Consider the following 15323-nt stretch of genomic DNA (forward strand, 5'->3'; position numbering starts at 1 on the left):
CTTCTATTATGGTTTATACCAGGATATTGAATATAGTTCCTTGTGCCATACAGTAGGGCCTTATAATTTTTGAATGCTAAGATCTAAGAAATGTTGCATGATTTATCTCTTATTTTAGCAGATTATTTAGCCCTTTGCTCAAAAATTTAAAAAGGTCTGTCATCTCATTGTAAGGTTTATTCTGAGCACTTACCTAAATAGCCTTCACCTCAGCTGGGCCATCACAGTCGCAACAAAAGGAAAAAAATAGATGTCTGGGGTCATTGTGATCAGGAGGTTTGATCAGTGACCAGGTCCAGTTCATTAGACAAAGCAATAAATTTCTTCATAACACCCCCACCCCAGAAAAACAGGAAATATTCGATAGGTTTCAATATTGCTCATTTAACATCAAAAAGCAATACTATGAAAATACAAACATGCTTGAAGCTCAGTTTCCATTCACTTTGTGGTCTTCAGGAATTCTCTAGTAGGTCTGTGGCATAACTACCCCAACCACAAACTCAGTCTCACAGCAGTCAGGAAGCACCAACTTTAAAATTTTCAATTTATGAATTATATCTCTCATTCCTTAAGTCCCACTTGCAATTTTGATGGTCTTAAGCTGTTTAAATCCCCTTTATGTCACATGCATGTAATACTATCAGTAAAGACTACTCACCCCAAGCCTGCCTGAACTACTGTCTCAGCGTTCATTAAGGAAATCTCTGGACACACTGGAAGCATTTATACCATGTGATGTACATTTCTGTTAGTGTTACACTGGCAGTCCAGAACTCTCCTGATAAACTGCAATGATTTTTAAGGTATCACTATGTGTTCAATCTTTTTATTAAACAGTTACTGACTTGGTATGTTGGGGAAGTTACTTAAATTCTGTAAGCATGGTGTGTTTGAACAGGAGCCAGCTTGCAAGAGCCAACTGTTAAACTTTTAGGAATTCTGCTTAAAGGTTTTTAAACCTTTGGAGACTTGAAACCAGTCACGGTAGGAGTATTTACCACAGATGGTGTCAAATGCTACAAATGTGGGCACTTTTTCCCCATAGAGAACTGGTTTACCAGCTCACTACTGTCTCTAAGCCTTAGTCTCTTTATCCATAAAATGAAAAAATAACTCCAATCTGTACTGGACACATTCAACTGCAGTGAATAGACACTCTGCTAGCCCCTCCCTTGGTTTTCGTTCTTTAATTTAGCTGTTCCTGGTGACTTGTTGGATCTTAGTTCCCTGACAAGAGATTGAACCCCACAGCTTTGGCAGTGAAAGTGCAGAGTCCTAACCACTGGACCCCCAGAAAATTCCCTCTGCTAGTTTAAATAGAAAAGGAATTTTCCAGAGTCTTAAAGATCCTAAAGAACTGTAGGGGAAGACATAAAATCAATTATAGTTTGAGGTCTCAAAAATAAATCTCAGTCATACCGTAACACTGGGACACCAGGGGACCTATTGTGTCTTCTATGTTTGGGAAGTCACCTGTCCATTTGGGAAGCTGCTCCTATGGTTACCAATTTTAAAATTACTTTGTCTCTACAATGCCCAGGAAAGCCTCTCTGGTCAAGAAGCCACTGCAGGCAACCAGAGACCTCCTCATCACCTCTCCTGGCTCTTGCCTTCTGAATGTTTCCAGAGAGCAGCTGATTGACAGAAACTAATTCAAAACCACAGCTGTAGCTGTATGGGACGCTCAGAAATATATTAGTCTTTATTTGGAGTGATCTTGTGTCCAGATAAAATATTGGGGGTTCTATTGCCATAGATTAAAAGAAAGGGGAAGAATAGCTATCGGAGGACATCTAGCAGTCTGCCAAAGACCACAGTTTCCATCCTTGAGATTCGTGAGCACCCTTTATCCCAGAGAGAAAACTCATACCTTACCTAAGAGATGACTTCAAAGTTCCATTGAGAGACTAAACCCAGCTCTGGTTTAGGTCAGGATATCTGAGGGACACAAAGTTCTCTTTGTGTCTTCATTAGGAGAACACAAATTTCTCTCCATTAGGTCCAGATGTGGCTACCTATGGACAGGTGATCCAGGAAGTGACTGGTAAGTTATTCCCCCATGCCTAACACACATACACACACACACACACACACACACACACACACACACACACACACAATTCTATGGTGGAATAGGGACAGGATGACTATAATAAAAGATTCTCTTCAGAAAAAAAAAATATTGTAATGGGCAGGAATTTCAGAGGTGTCTGCCCTGGCAATAGACAATTATAATTTCCTAGGTTAGCCCATCCAAAAACTTCTGCTTCCTCTGTCATCTCCAAGACCACTGGCTTTGTTTACGTGGTCCCTCCTGGTCCATTAGTCTCCTCTGTCACACTCCATTGGGCACTGGAGTGCCTGCTGTTCTTGGGGCTGCAAACTCTCACGTCCTGCTTTTCACTAGTTTAAGTTTGGTACTTAAGTTTGCATTGAGACTGACTCAAGACAGTCAGGCTTTGGCAGGCCAAGTTTTTGGTTTTTCTGGTAAAGAATTTCCTCTTAATAGGCACGCAGTCTTTCACCTGGTCAGTTTCTGTATAAAAATTGAACCCAAAGACATCATCTAGAAATTATACACACACTTATATGTATGTTTCTGTTTATCAACAGAAGTCCACAGATGTGGTTTTCATTCCTTCCTACCTGCTACAGTCTGCACAGCCATTTTTCAGTCTAATGATGATGTCTATGGGTTGAATTGTGTCCTCCATCCTAAAAACATATGCCTGATCTTAACTCCAAGTACCACAGTATGTGACCTTATTTGAAGACAAGATCTTCACAGTGGCCGTCAAGTTGAAATGAGATCATTGGGGTGAGCCCTAACCCAATATGACCTGTGTCCTTACAAAAAGAGGGGAATTCTGGACACAGCCACACACACAACGACAATGCCACATGAAGATAAGGCAGAGATCAGGGTGATGCAGCCACAAGACAGGAAATGCCAGAGGTTGTCAGTGAACCACCAACAGCCAGGGGAGAGCCACGAGACAGGTTTCCCTGGCAGTTCTCAGAAGAAACTGCCCTGCCGACACCTTGATTTCAAACTCTAGCCTCTAAAACTGTAAGATAGTAAATGTCTGTGGTTCAAGCCACCCAATTTGTGGTACTTTTTAACGGGAGCACTCGAAACTAACACAGGGGGCTTCCATGATGCCCTAAAATAAGGATTTTGAAAGGTAGGGCTACACCCTTAACCTGATCTGCACTGCTGGGCTGATTCTTCTTGCCAAGCCCAGAAGGCTTTGGACGTGTTCTTGTCTAGGAATTAGGGCCACTATGCCACTTCAGAGCAAATTCTTACCATTGCTTCAGTGTGGAGGTACTGATATAGTGGATTTTTAACACTGTGAAGCACCAAATTATTAGGTTCACAAATATTTTAGATTCTTTAACACAGGTGTAGATTCTCTGCTACAGCTTGAGATTCTCTCACCTTTCCTGAGCAGAGTTCCGGGTGGCCCTCAGCACCCTCGGGTTCTGCGATTAAATCAGTGGAGGCGGAACCTGTGGAGAAGGAGAGCCAGCTGCTGCTGTCCTTACCAACTGCTTCTTGGATGGCCAGGCCAGGAAAGTGTCCATCAATATCCTTCAGTGCCGGGAGCCAGCATGGGGAATCCCACCTGTGGCAAAGGTCATGAGGAAGGGGGCCTGACAAAACGCAAAGACGGGATCAGGCCTCAGGAGTCCCCTCTGGATTTTCTCGAGCATCTACCCCCAGAACCAAAATCTGTCTGCTTTATTATATTATGCCTTTCATCAACTCCTCTGACATTAACAGGGGTCTGTCCCCCCACCACCTTTTTCTGGAAAAAGTTAATTTAGATCTTTTAGATAATAAATCTCCTGGGCATAATAAGAGTGTTTCAATCCAGAAACCCCTCTGATGGCTTTCTAGCCTGCCTGACAGGTTTGTCCGGACCTTTTACAACTGCGCATGTGGTTGCTCACAGTCTCCCTACCCTGAGAGGCGCAGGAAGCATAAAACATCCTAGGAATGCAGGGGCTTCTGAGGAGTTAAAATAGTTAGAATAGGACTGATTAAGGGTTTCATTGTTGAGCCAGTACTTGCTGCCAAGTTTTCATATCTTTTATTTGTTGATATAGTTGGTATATAGAAAAAACAAGTAGCAACATAGATCTTTGTGTTAAGTACTTTCTTTGTTATAATCCACTGCACCTTTGTTCTGTAGGGATGTAACTTTATTTAGTGCTTTGAGGGTGATGCAGATTAAAGAAAAACACTTCAGGGAAAGTGAGATTAACATTCATTAAGGAAGAGAGCCATACAGGCCTCTTGGCTAGAAGATAATGTAAATCACCTGAGACCTTTTGTATACGGAAAGACATGCAGAAAGAAAGCCTGGTATCGATAAGGGTCAGGACTGCTGCCCCTGCATGACTCTGCATCTTCCATTATGTAAAACTTAGGGTATATAAGCACCTTTTGAAAATAAAGTTATGGGGTTTTTCCACAAGCTTGGCCTCCCGCCGTATCGACTCTCTCTCAGTCTCTTTCTCCCTCTCCCTCTCTCTTTTTCAGGCTGATCCCTTGGAACACAGAGGCTCACCGTGTCTACTTATTTGCCCGGGCTTCTAAGACCCACGTGAGAGGGAGCCCAAGGTGGGGCACCCTCCACTATTCAAGTGGGCGCCTGTGGCCTAACGTGGATGGTGCGAGTTTCTTGTCTTGAGACTATTAGCTTTCTGTGTAAACCACAGAACATCAGTCTCTTTTCTCCTCTATTTTTTCACTACATTATTCTTCCCTAATCTCTCTTTAAGTTTCTAATTAATCTCTTTTTAATCGCCGACTCCATCCCCGCTTCGAATTCCCTGGATCCACCGGGGCTGGACCCTGGCACTTCAAGGTATCACCTTACTTTTAAATTCCTAACTTTGGACTGATCAGCATTCACTTGGAAAGAACAGAAGCCGTTTCAACTAGTCTAATCAGAAAAAGACTTAGTACAGGTTTTGTTATGGCTTAGGGAATCAGTTGGAAGGTCTAAGACATCCTTTTAGAACAGGACGATGGGGTGGCGGTTGGGGGTGGGGGGCACCAGTGCAGATGTTCCTATAGCTACTGGGAAACCATCAGGATCACAACTGGGGCAGGGCAATGGGAGACAGAAACTTACTCAAATGGCAGAAGCAGTGAAACCACGACTTTGGCATCTCTTCAGATCTCTCACAAGTACATCTGATTTGCAGGATCCAAGTCCATTCGGAGCTCTAACCAACAGAGCACCTGGAATGTCTGTTATCCTGGACACTGTTATGCCCAGCAAGAAATTAAGGGCTCTGATTCGACAACAGAAAAGAGGGAAGGAGATAAAGCAGTAGTCAGAGTGTGAATGTAAATATTTTAGAATTATCTCTGACGCAGAGCAGACCCTTACCAACTGACGCATTTATAGAAACACAATAGTTCCAAGTTCTTAAGAGAGAAAATGTGAAACCAGAAACAAGAGGTGAGATTTGTAAAAGGCAAACTATGTCACAATTGCTTTGCACTTTAGCTTATCCAAGTGCAAGACAGTGTTCTCTGAGCTGGAGTATTTAACACGTACCCTTTTTAGTGAACAAAGTTCATTCTCTGCAGGAGAAGCTGACCTCAGAAGTCAAAGGTCCTGGTCCAGTTGAATTCTCTTAGACTTTGTTCCTTCTCAAGTGGCTTCACCTCCTTATGTGTTTGATATCCATAATCCAAGGAAACATCTCAAGCCTGAGTTTATCTCTTTAAAATTGCTGTTGTTGCTGTTTGGTCGCTGAGTCGTGCCCTATTCTTTTCAACCCCATGGACTGCAGCATGCCAGGCTTCCCTGTCCTTCAATATACCCCAGTTTGCTCAAATTCATGTCCATTGAGTTGGTGATGCTATCTAATCATCTCATCTTCTGCCACCCCCTTCTACTTTAGCCTTCCTTCCCAGCATCAGGGTCTTTTCTAATGCATCAGTTACTCGTATCAGGTGGCCAAAGTATTAGAGCTTCAGCTTCAGCATCAGTCCTTCCAATGACTCTTCAGGGTGGTGATTTCTTTAAGGATGGACTAGTTGGATCTCCCTGCACTCCAAGGGGCTCTCAAGAGTCTTCTCTAGCACCACAGTTCAAGAGCATCAATTCTTCAGCTCTCAGTCTGCTTTATGGTCCAACTCTCACATCCATACATGACCATAGCTTTGACTATACAGATTTTTGTCAGCAAACTGCTGTTTCTGCTTTTTTAATATGCTGCCTAAGTTTGCTATAGCTTTCTTTCCAAGGAGCAAGTGTCTCAATTTCTGGCTGCAGTCACTGTCTGCAATGATTTTGGAGGCCAAGAAAAGAAAATCTGTCATTGTTTCCACTTTTTCCCCTTGTATTTGCCATGAAGTGATGGGACTAGATATCACAACCTTAGTTTGTTTGTTTTTTTAATGTTGAGTTTTAATCCAGCTTTTTCACTCTCCTCTTTCACACATTTGTGAAATGTTTTAGAACAAAGATAGCAAAGTTTTACTATAAATATTCAGAGAATAATGTTTTCACATTGCCACATAGTGTCTTTTGCCATTTCTCAATCATGACATTGCAGTGTGGGAGCATCATGGTACACTGATTAATGAGTATGCCTATGTTCCAACAAAATTGATTTACAAAAAGTGTGGGGTGCCTCATTTGGCACATAGTTGTCATTTGCTGATCACTGTTTTACATACTTGCCTGAAATTGAAAACCGATTCCATCAGAGTCACCTTGCTCATCACATAAGATACGGGCTGTAGTTGGTCCTTTCTTATTTCAGTGTGTGTGTGGAGTTCTTTCTTTCACACAGACACTCAACCTAACTTCTGGTGACTGAGACCAGCACTTCCTTCTGCTTGCTTTCACCTTACAGTCAAATATTAATGTTCTTCTGACCATTTGTGAGCCTAAACACAACAGGAAATTTCTTTAACTTCAAAAGCTGTCTTCACAGTGGAGATAGCAAGTCGCTACTAACTGTGCTCAGCCACACATGAAGCACTCAGTGTGGTTTCTGTCGGCCACAACTGTGGGCTGGCTTGACTGACCGTCTCCTGATCCTCAGATACCAAGAGTAAAGGAGAGCCAGCGTGGCCACCCACACCCAGATGGAGATTCTATTGCTGTCCTTGATGGGGCATTCCGTTTGGTCCTGACATCTGACCTCTGTCACTCCTTAGCTGTGTGATTTTAGGTTAATTATCTAAATTTCCTAAACTTCAGTTTCCTAATAAGCAAGATGGATATCATAATACCTACCTAGAGTTGTGCCCAGACTATATTAAACATTCCATGAATGTTCTTTACCATGGGAAATTGACTTCCCTGGTGGCTCAGACAGTAAAGAATCCACTTGCAATGCAAGAGACCTGGGTTCAATTCCTGGGTGGTCAAGACCCCTGGAGAAAGGAATGGCAACCCAGTCCAGTATTCTGGCCTGGAGAATGGACAGAGGATCCTGGTGGACTACAGTCCACGGGATTGAAAAGAGTGGGACACAACTGAGTGACTAATATTTCATTTTTTTCAGTTATATAATTTACAATGATTATATCGTTAGTTGGTCTTCATTTTCACCTGAATATTTTGATATATGAACAACAAATATAATTTGAGCTTTATTTGCTTTTTTGGTTTACTTTAATCATGGTTTCAGTTCAGTTCAGTTGCTCATTGTGTCCAACTCTTAGCGACCCCGTGAACCGCAGCATGCCAGGCCTCCCTGTCCATCACCAACTCCCAGAGTTTACCCAAACCTATGTCCATTGAGTTGGTGATGCCATCCAGCCATCTCATCCTCCGTCGTCCCCTTCTCCTCCTGCCCTCAATCTTTCCCAGCGTCAGGGTCTTTTCAAATGAATCAGCTCTTCACATCAGGTGGCCAAAGTGCTGGAGTTTCAGCTTCAACATCAGTCCTTCTAATGAACACCCAGGATTGATCTCCTCTAGGATGAACTGGTTGGATCTAACATGAATATTTTCTATACATTGGTAGAACACGTTTTGCTATTCAGTTGCCCTAAATTTTCTTAAAAGCATAGTTTTTTTTTTTTAATAGCATAAACTTTAACCAATATAGCAGACAGCACAAGAAGTAAGTAACAGAAATAAATACCTTGGAAAATTAAGTATTTTACCCACTGAATCTTAACACTTGGCTATGCCTCTGGCCCAGTCTCTTCTTATGCAAGCCTGCTTCCTCTTCTTTTCTGATAGCACTTAAGCACTTGTTAGACTGGTTTTAGATTAGCTACAGGACATCATCCAGAAATCACATTTCTTCCTACCTCCAAAGATCCTGATTTAGGAGTTTCAAGACAGGGCATGAAGTCTGTATTTTAAAATGCTTCCCTTCCACGAGGCAGATGTGTGGGAGATTTGGGGGCCTCTGCTCTATACCCTCACTTGTGTTCTCCCTCAAGGGCTCTTCTCCAACCCCCCACTACCAGTTCTGCGTGCCCACCAGTGCCGAAATCTGCCAGCTCCGGCCTCTGCAGCCATGGTCTCAAACACCCTACAAAGGAGATGTTCTTATTTAAAAACAATTTTTTTTTATTGAAGTATAGTTACAGTGTTGTATTAGTTTCAAGTGTATAGCAAAGTGATTCAGGAATATGATGTATATATTTGTGTGTGTGTGTGTGTGTATATATATATGCATATTCTTTTTCAGATTCCTTTCCTTATAGGTTATTACAGGATATTGAGTAAGGTTCCCTATGCTACACAGTAGGGAGCTTATTGTCTACTTGTTTTCTCTCTAGTAGTGTATATACATTAACCCCAAATTCCTAATTTATCTCTTGTCCCTTCCTACCCTTCCTACCAGTTGATATCCCCTTTGGTAACCATAAACTTGTTTTCTATGTCTATGAGTCTATTTCTGTTTTGTAAACAAGTTAATTTATATTATATTTTTAGATTCTACATATAAGTGATATCATATAATACTTGTCTTTCCCTGACTTACTCCACTTAAAATGATAATTTCTAGGTCCACCCATGTTGCTGCAAATGGCATTATTTTATTCTCTTTAATGGCTGAGTAATATTCCATTGGAAATATATATATATATATATAATTCCACTGACTGTATTCACATCTTTATCTGTTGATGGACATTTAGGTCATTTACATCTCTTGGCTATTGTGAATAGGGCCAATATGAACACTGGAGTGCATGTACCTTTTTAAATTAGTTTTCTCTGGATATATGCCTAGAGGTGGAACTGCATGATTTTACAATAACTCTGTTTCTACTTTTTCAAGGAACCTCTATACTGTTTTTCATAGTGGTTGCACCAATTCACATTCTCACTAATGATGTAGAAGGGTTCCTTTCTCTCCACACCTTCCCTAGCATTTATTATTTTTATTTTTTAATAATGTCTATTTTTTACTGGTGTGAGGTGATACCTCACTGTAGTTTTGATTTGCATTTCTCTAATAATTAGCAATGTTAAGCACCTTTTCACATGCCTGTTGGCCATCTATATGTCTTCTCTGAAGAAATGTTTAAGTTTCCTCCCTGTGGGTTTTTTTTTTCTTTTCCTGACTGAGCTTTTTTTTTTTTTAATATTCAGTCTCATAAGCTGACATTTTCAAAATTAATTTTGAAAATTAACCCCTTGTCAGTAGCATCATTTACAAATGTTTTCTCCCAGTCTGAAGGTTGTCTTTTCATTTTGTTTTTGGGTTTCCTGTGCTGTGCAAAAGCTTTTGAGTTTGATAAGTTCCTATTTATTTACTTTTGTTTTTATTTCCATTACTCTAGAAGACAGATCCAAAAAATATTGCTGCTGTAAGAGTGTTCTGCCTGTGTTTTCCTCTGAGAATTTTATATTATCTGGTCTTACATTTAGTTCCTTAATTCATGCTGAGTTTATTTTTGTGCGTGATGTTGTGGAATGTTCTAATTCTATTCTTTACCATGTAGCTGTCCAGGTTGCCTTCTCTGTCATAGATTAGCTGACCATATATCCATGAGTTCATTTCTGGGCTTTCTATCCTGTTGCATTGATTCATATATCTGCTTTCATGCCAGCACTATACTGTTTTGATTACCATAATTTAATCCCAAATCACAGGGGAGGAAACTAAGCCTCAATTATCTTTAATGCTTTGTGCAAAGTCCTCTGCCTCCTTCCTTGGCAAGAGGTATAGTTAATATCATCATTGATATTGGTTCCATTTGTTTAAGCAAGGAAAAAATTTCCTCAAGGGGATGAGGATGTACTTCTGTGAGAGCCATGGATTGATTACAAGAAACAGAAACCCATTTAAAGGACATGAAGAAGGCTTATTGAAAGGATACTGGAGAATTTCACGGAAGTTGAAAGTAGAAGACACATTTTGACCTTAAGGATATTCATTTAAGCACAGTTCTGGTGTTTAGGATACTTGTGACAACAAAAGAAATAGATGATTCTCATACATGTCTTCTCCCAACATGCGTGTAAATGGACTACACAAAAAAGTTGCTCCGACCAGGTGCAGGACCTGCCAGGAATGCTGAAACTATCCTTGTCTCCAAAACCACAGATGAAAATGGTCAGGTCCTTTAGTCCTGCAGCTAGGATGTCCGTCCCAACACTCACTTCTTTCCTGTTTTCACCTGACTCCAGACCATGGCTGGATAGAACAAAAGAATAAAGTGTCACAAGAGAAAAGGGGTCTTTATTCCGTGAAAGCTCTTTCATTCTAAATGAGAGAAAGCTAACTCAAACTGACCTAAAAAATACTTGGATTATATAAATAAAAGGTTCAGGATCAAATCCAGCTCTGAAATTGGCTGGGGGTGGGGGGTGAGGGGGGGTGGGGAGGTCACTTTATAAACTGCCCCAGTTTCAACAGATTTTCCTACAGCAGGGATTTAATAATTATTTGCTGACTTGAATTGAGGTAATAAATTTTCCTGAGTCAAGTTTTCTAAGTATGTAATTTGCCATTTTCCCTAGTTTTCATAGATAAGACTCTACTTTTTAAACTTATTAATGTTAATATTTATTAATATTAATGTTTTAAATTACTGTTGTTCAATCACTAAGTCGCGTCCGACTCTGTGACCCCATGAACTGCAGCACGCCAGGCTTCCCTGAGTTTCACCATCTCCTTGGGTTTGCTCAGACTCATGTCCATTGAGTCATGCTTCTTCAGTATGTAATATTTAATTCTCTTTGATCCAAAAGAGTTTGGGGGACTGACTTTTTAAAAAAAAAATCAAGTAGTTGAGGATATTTTTGCATGTTTTTATTTTGATTTTTATTTCTAGATTTACTGCCTCTTGGCAGAAATAGTGGATACATTATATCTGTATTTTGGATTTTTTTGGTTTTTGTTTTCTTGAAAACTCCATTTTTAGATATGTTAACATATTCATCCTGATTACAGTAAGGGCTTGGTAGAGAAGCTAGTTTTCCTCCTCAGGGTGACTTTCTATAGCTGGTCAAATAAACTCTGTTGTTATTGTCCAGTTGCTAAGTCGTGTCTGACTCTTTCACAACCCTATGAATTGCAGCCCACCAGGCTCCTCTGTCCATGGGATTTCTCAGGTATGAATACTGGAGTGATTGCCATTTCTTTCTTCAGGGGACTTTCCCGACCCAGGGATCAAATCCATGTCTCCTGCACTAGCAGGTGGATTCTTTACCATTGAGGCACCTGTAAAGCCCCCAGATACACCATATGTCTCTTCTATACTTGAGCTTTAGACAGAAAGCTAATTTCCATCTATTCCACCTATTCCAAACTATTTGGATAGGGGACCTGTCTGTTGCTTTATACACTACATGTAGTTTTCTTATGAGCACAGTAATAATAGTACATACCCTGTGAGGTTGTTATCAGGATTAAATGAGTTAATACATGTAAAATGCTTAGCCCTGTGTCTGGCCCATAGCCCTCAATAATAGCTTCTGATAATATTATGTGTTTTTTTTTTTTTCTGAACCTGCAGTTTTGCTTACATTAGCATTCCACTTTGATAGAAATAGAGTGGTTTTGAGTTAGCCCAACTTATTCCTAACCAAGATAAATATGGCAACAGATGAAGAGCAAAAGGCAAAGAAACAACAACCTCCCTGTAGGCATAAGTGTCTGGGTGCAGCAGACCGGGGTCACACAGCATGTGGCATAAGCCCTCTTGGAGGGCTAAACCCACCATAGAGCCACCAAGCATGCAACCCACAAACTGCAGAACAATTATACCAAATAAATTCTCACACTGTTAAGAAAGTTCTAGGACTGACAACAGATTTCTGAACTTCTAGATCAGGCAAAGGGAATGTGAACTCCCAGGAATTTTGACTTTGGAGGCCAGTGGGATTTGACTACAGAACTTATACAGGACTGGGAAAACAGACTCTTGGAGGGCACAAACAAAACCTCATGCCCACCAGGACCCAGGAGAAAGGAGCAGTGATCCCACAAGAGATCGAGCCCAACTTGCCTGTGAGTGTCCAGGAATCTCTGGCAGAGGCGTGGGTCAACAGTGGCCTGCTTTAGGGTCGGGGCACTGAATACAACAATGTGTGCACAAGTCCTTTGGAAGGAGGTCGCCATTATGCACATTACCCCTGCCATAGTTTGGTCTAGGGTCAAACAACAGAGAGGGAACACAGCCTCGCCCATCAACAGAAAACTGGATTAAAGATTTACTGAGCCCATCAGAAGGAGACCTAGTTTCCCCCTCAGTCAGTTTCTCCCATCAGGAAGCATCCATAAGCCTCTTACCCTTATCCACCAGAAGGCAGACAGAATGAAAACCACAATCACAGAAAACTAACCAATCTGATCACATGGACCACAGCCTTGCCTAACTCAATGAAACTATGAGCTATGCAGTGTAGGGCCACCCAAGACAGAGAGGTCATGGTGGAGAGTTTTGACAAAACATGGTCTACTGGAGAAGGGAATGGCAAACCACTAGAGTATTCTTGCACTGAGAACCCCATGAACAGTATGAAAAGGCAAAAAGATAGGAGAGTGAATGATGAACTTCCCAGGTAGTTAGGTGCCCAATATGCTACTGGAGAAGAGTAGAGAAATAACTCCAGAAAGAATGAAGAGATGGAGACAAAGCGAAAACAATGCCCAGTTGAGGATGTGACTAGTGATGGAAGTAAAGTCCAATGCTGTAAAGAGCAGTGTTATAGGAACCAGAATGTTAGGTCCATGAATCAAAGTAAATTAGAAGCGGTCAAACAGGAGATGGCAAGAGTGAACGTCAACATTTTAGGAATCAGCGAACTAAAATGGACTGGAATGGGTGAATTTAACTCAGATGACCATTACATCCACTACTGTGGGCAAGAATCCCTTGGAAGAAATGGAGTAGCCATCATAGTCAACAAAAAGAGTCTGAAATGCAGTACTTGGGTGCAATCTCAAAAACAACAGAATGCTCTCTGTTCATTTCCAAGGCAGACCATTCAGTATCATAGTAATCCAAGTCTATGCCCTGACCAGTAATGCCAAAAAAGCAGAAGTTGAACAGTTCTATGAAGACCTACAAGACCTTCTAGAGCTAACATTAAAAAAAAAAAAAAAAAGATGTCCTTTTCATCATAGGACATTAGGAAGTCAAGAGATACCCGGAGTAACAGGTAAATTTGGCTTTGGGGTACAGAATGAAGCAGGACAAAGGCTAACAGAGTTTGGCCAAGAGAATGCACTGGTCATAGCAAACACTCTCTTCCAATAACACAAGAGATGACTCTACACATGGATGTCACCAGATGGTCAATAGCGAAATGAGATTGATTATATTCTTTGCAGCCGAAGATGGAAAAGCTCTACACAGTCAGAAAAAAAAAAAAAAAAAAAAAAAGACCAGGAGCTGACTGTGGCTCAGATCATGAACTCCTTATTGCAAAATTCAGACAAATTGGAGAAAGTGGGGAAAACCACTAGACCATTCAAGTATGACCTAAATAAAATCCTTTATGATTATAGTGGAAGTGACAGATTCAAGAGATTAGATCTGATTGAGTGCCTGAAGAACTATGGATGGAGGTTCATGACATTGTACAGGAGGCAGTGATTAAGACCATCCCCAAGAAAAAAAAGAGCAAAAAGGTTGTCTGAGGAGGCTTACAAATAACTGAGAAAAGAAGAGAAGTGGAAGGCAACGAAGAAAAAGAAAGATATACCCATCTGAATGCAGAGTTCCAAACAATAGCAAGGAGACAAAAGAAAGCCTTGCTCAGTAATCAATGCAAGGAAATAGAGGAAAACAATAGAATGGGAAAGACTAAAGATATCATAAACAAAATTAGAGATACCAAGAGAACATTTCATGCAAAGATGGGCTCGATAAAGGACAGAAACGGTATGGACCTGACAGAAGCAGAAGATATTAAGAAGAGGTGGCAAGAATACATAGAAGAACTGTACAAAAAAGATCTTCATGATTCAGATAACCATGATAGTGTGATCACTCACTAGTGCCAGACATCCGGGAATGCAAAGTCAAGTGGGCCTTAGGAAGCATCACAACAAATAAAGCTACTGGAGGTGATGGAATTCCAGGTGAGCTATTTCAAATCTTAAAAGATAATGCTGTGAAAGTGTTGCACTCAATATGCCAGCAAATTTATAAAACTCAGCAGTGGTCACAGGCCCAGGAAAGGTCAGTTTTCATTCCAGTCCCAAAGAAAGGTAATGCTTCCCCATCTTTGGCTGCAAAGAATATAATCCATCTGATTTCTGTATTGACCATCTGGTGATGTCCATGTGTCGAGTCTTCTCTTGTGTTGTTGAAAGAGGCTATTTGCTATGACCAGTGCTTTCAAGAAGACTTGAGAGTCCCTTGGACTGCAAGAAAATCAATCCAGTCAATCCTAAAGGAAATCAGTCCTGAATATTCATTGGAAGGACTGATGCTGAAGCTGAAACTCCAATACTTTGGCCATCTGATGCAAAGAACTGACTCACTGGAAAAGACTCTGATGTTGGGAAAGACTGAAGGCAGGAGAAGGGGATGACAGAGGATGAGATGGTTGGATGGCAACAGCGACTCAATGGACATGAGTTTGAGTAAACTCCGGGAGTTCCTGACGGACAGGGAAGCTGGTGTGCTACAGTCCATGGGGTGGCAGAGTCAGACATGACTGAGTGACTGAACTGAAGTGAGACATAAGTGATGTGTAACTTTATGCAGCTCCTTAAAAAAAAAAACAAAAAAACGCCATATTGATTTTGTAAACCAATTCTACCAGATTCTGTGAGAGAATAGGCAAACTACTGAGCAATGTACCTACAGCTCAATTCTAATAAAGAGAGATAGTAATTTTCTACTTTTTGGA

General features: G+C 41.0%; 1 long non-coding RNA gene across 1 annotated transcript; it reads right to left on the reverse strand.

The window, feature by feature from the left end:
* LOC108636333 lies at window positions 365-5804 on the reverse strand. Its single transcript, XR_001918256.1, has 2 exons — window positions 5151-5804; window positions 365-3660 (listed from the first exon to the last, which is right to left on the reverse strand). It is a non-coding gene; the product is annotated as an uncharacterized LOC108636333 (long non-coding RNA).

Source organism: Capra hircus, chromosome 7 (assembly GCF_001704415.2).
Source record: "Capra hircus breed San Clemente chromosome 7, ASM170441v1, whole genome shotgun sequence".
NCBI classification, from domain to species: Eukaryota; Metazoa; Chordata; class Mammalia; order Artiodactyla; family Bovidae; genus Capra; species Capra hircus.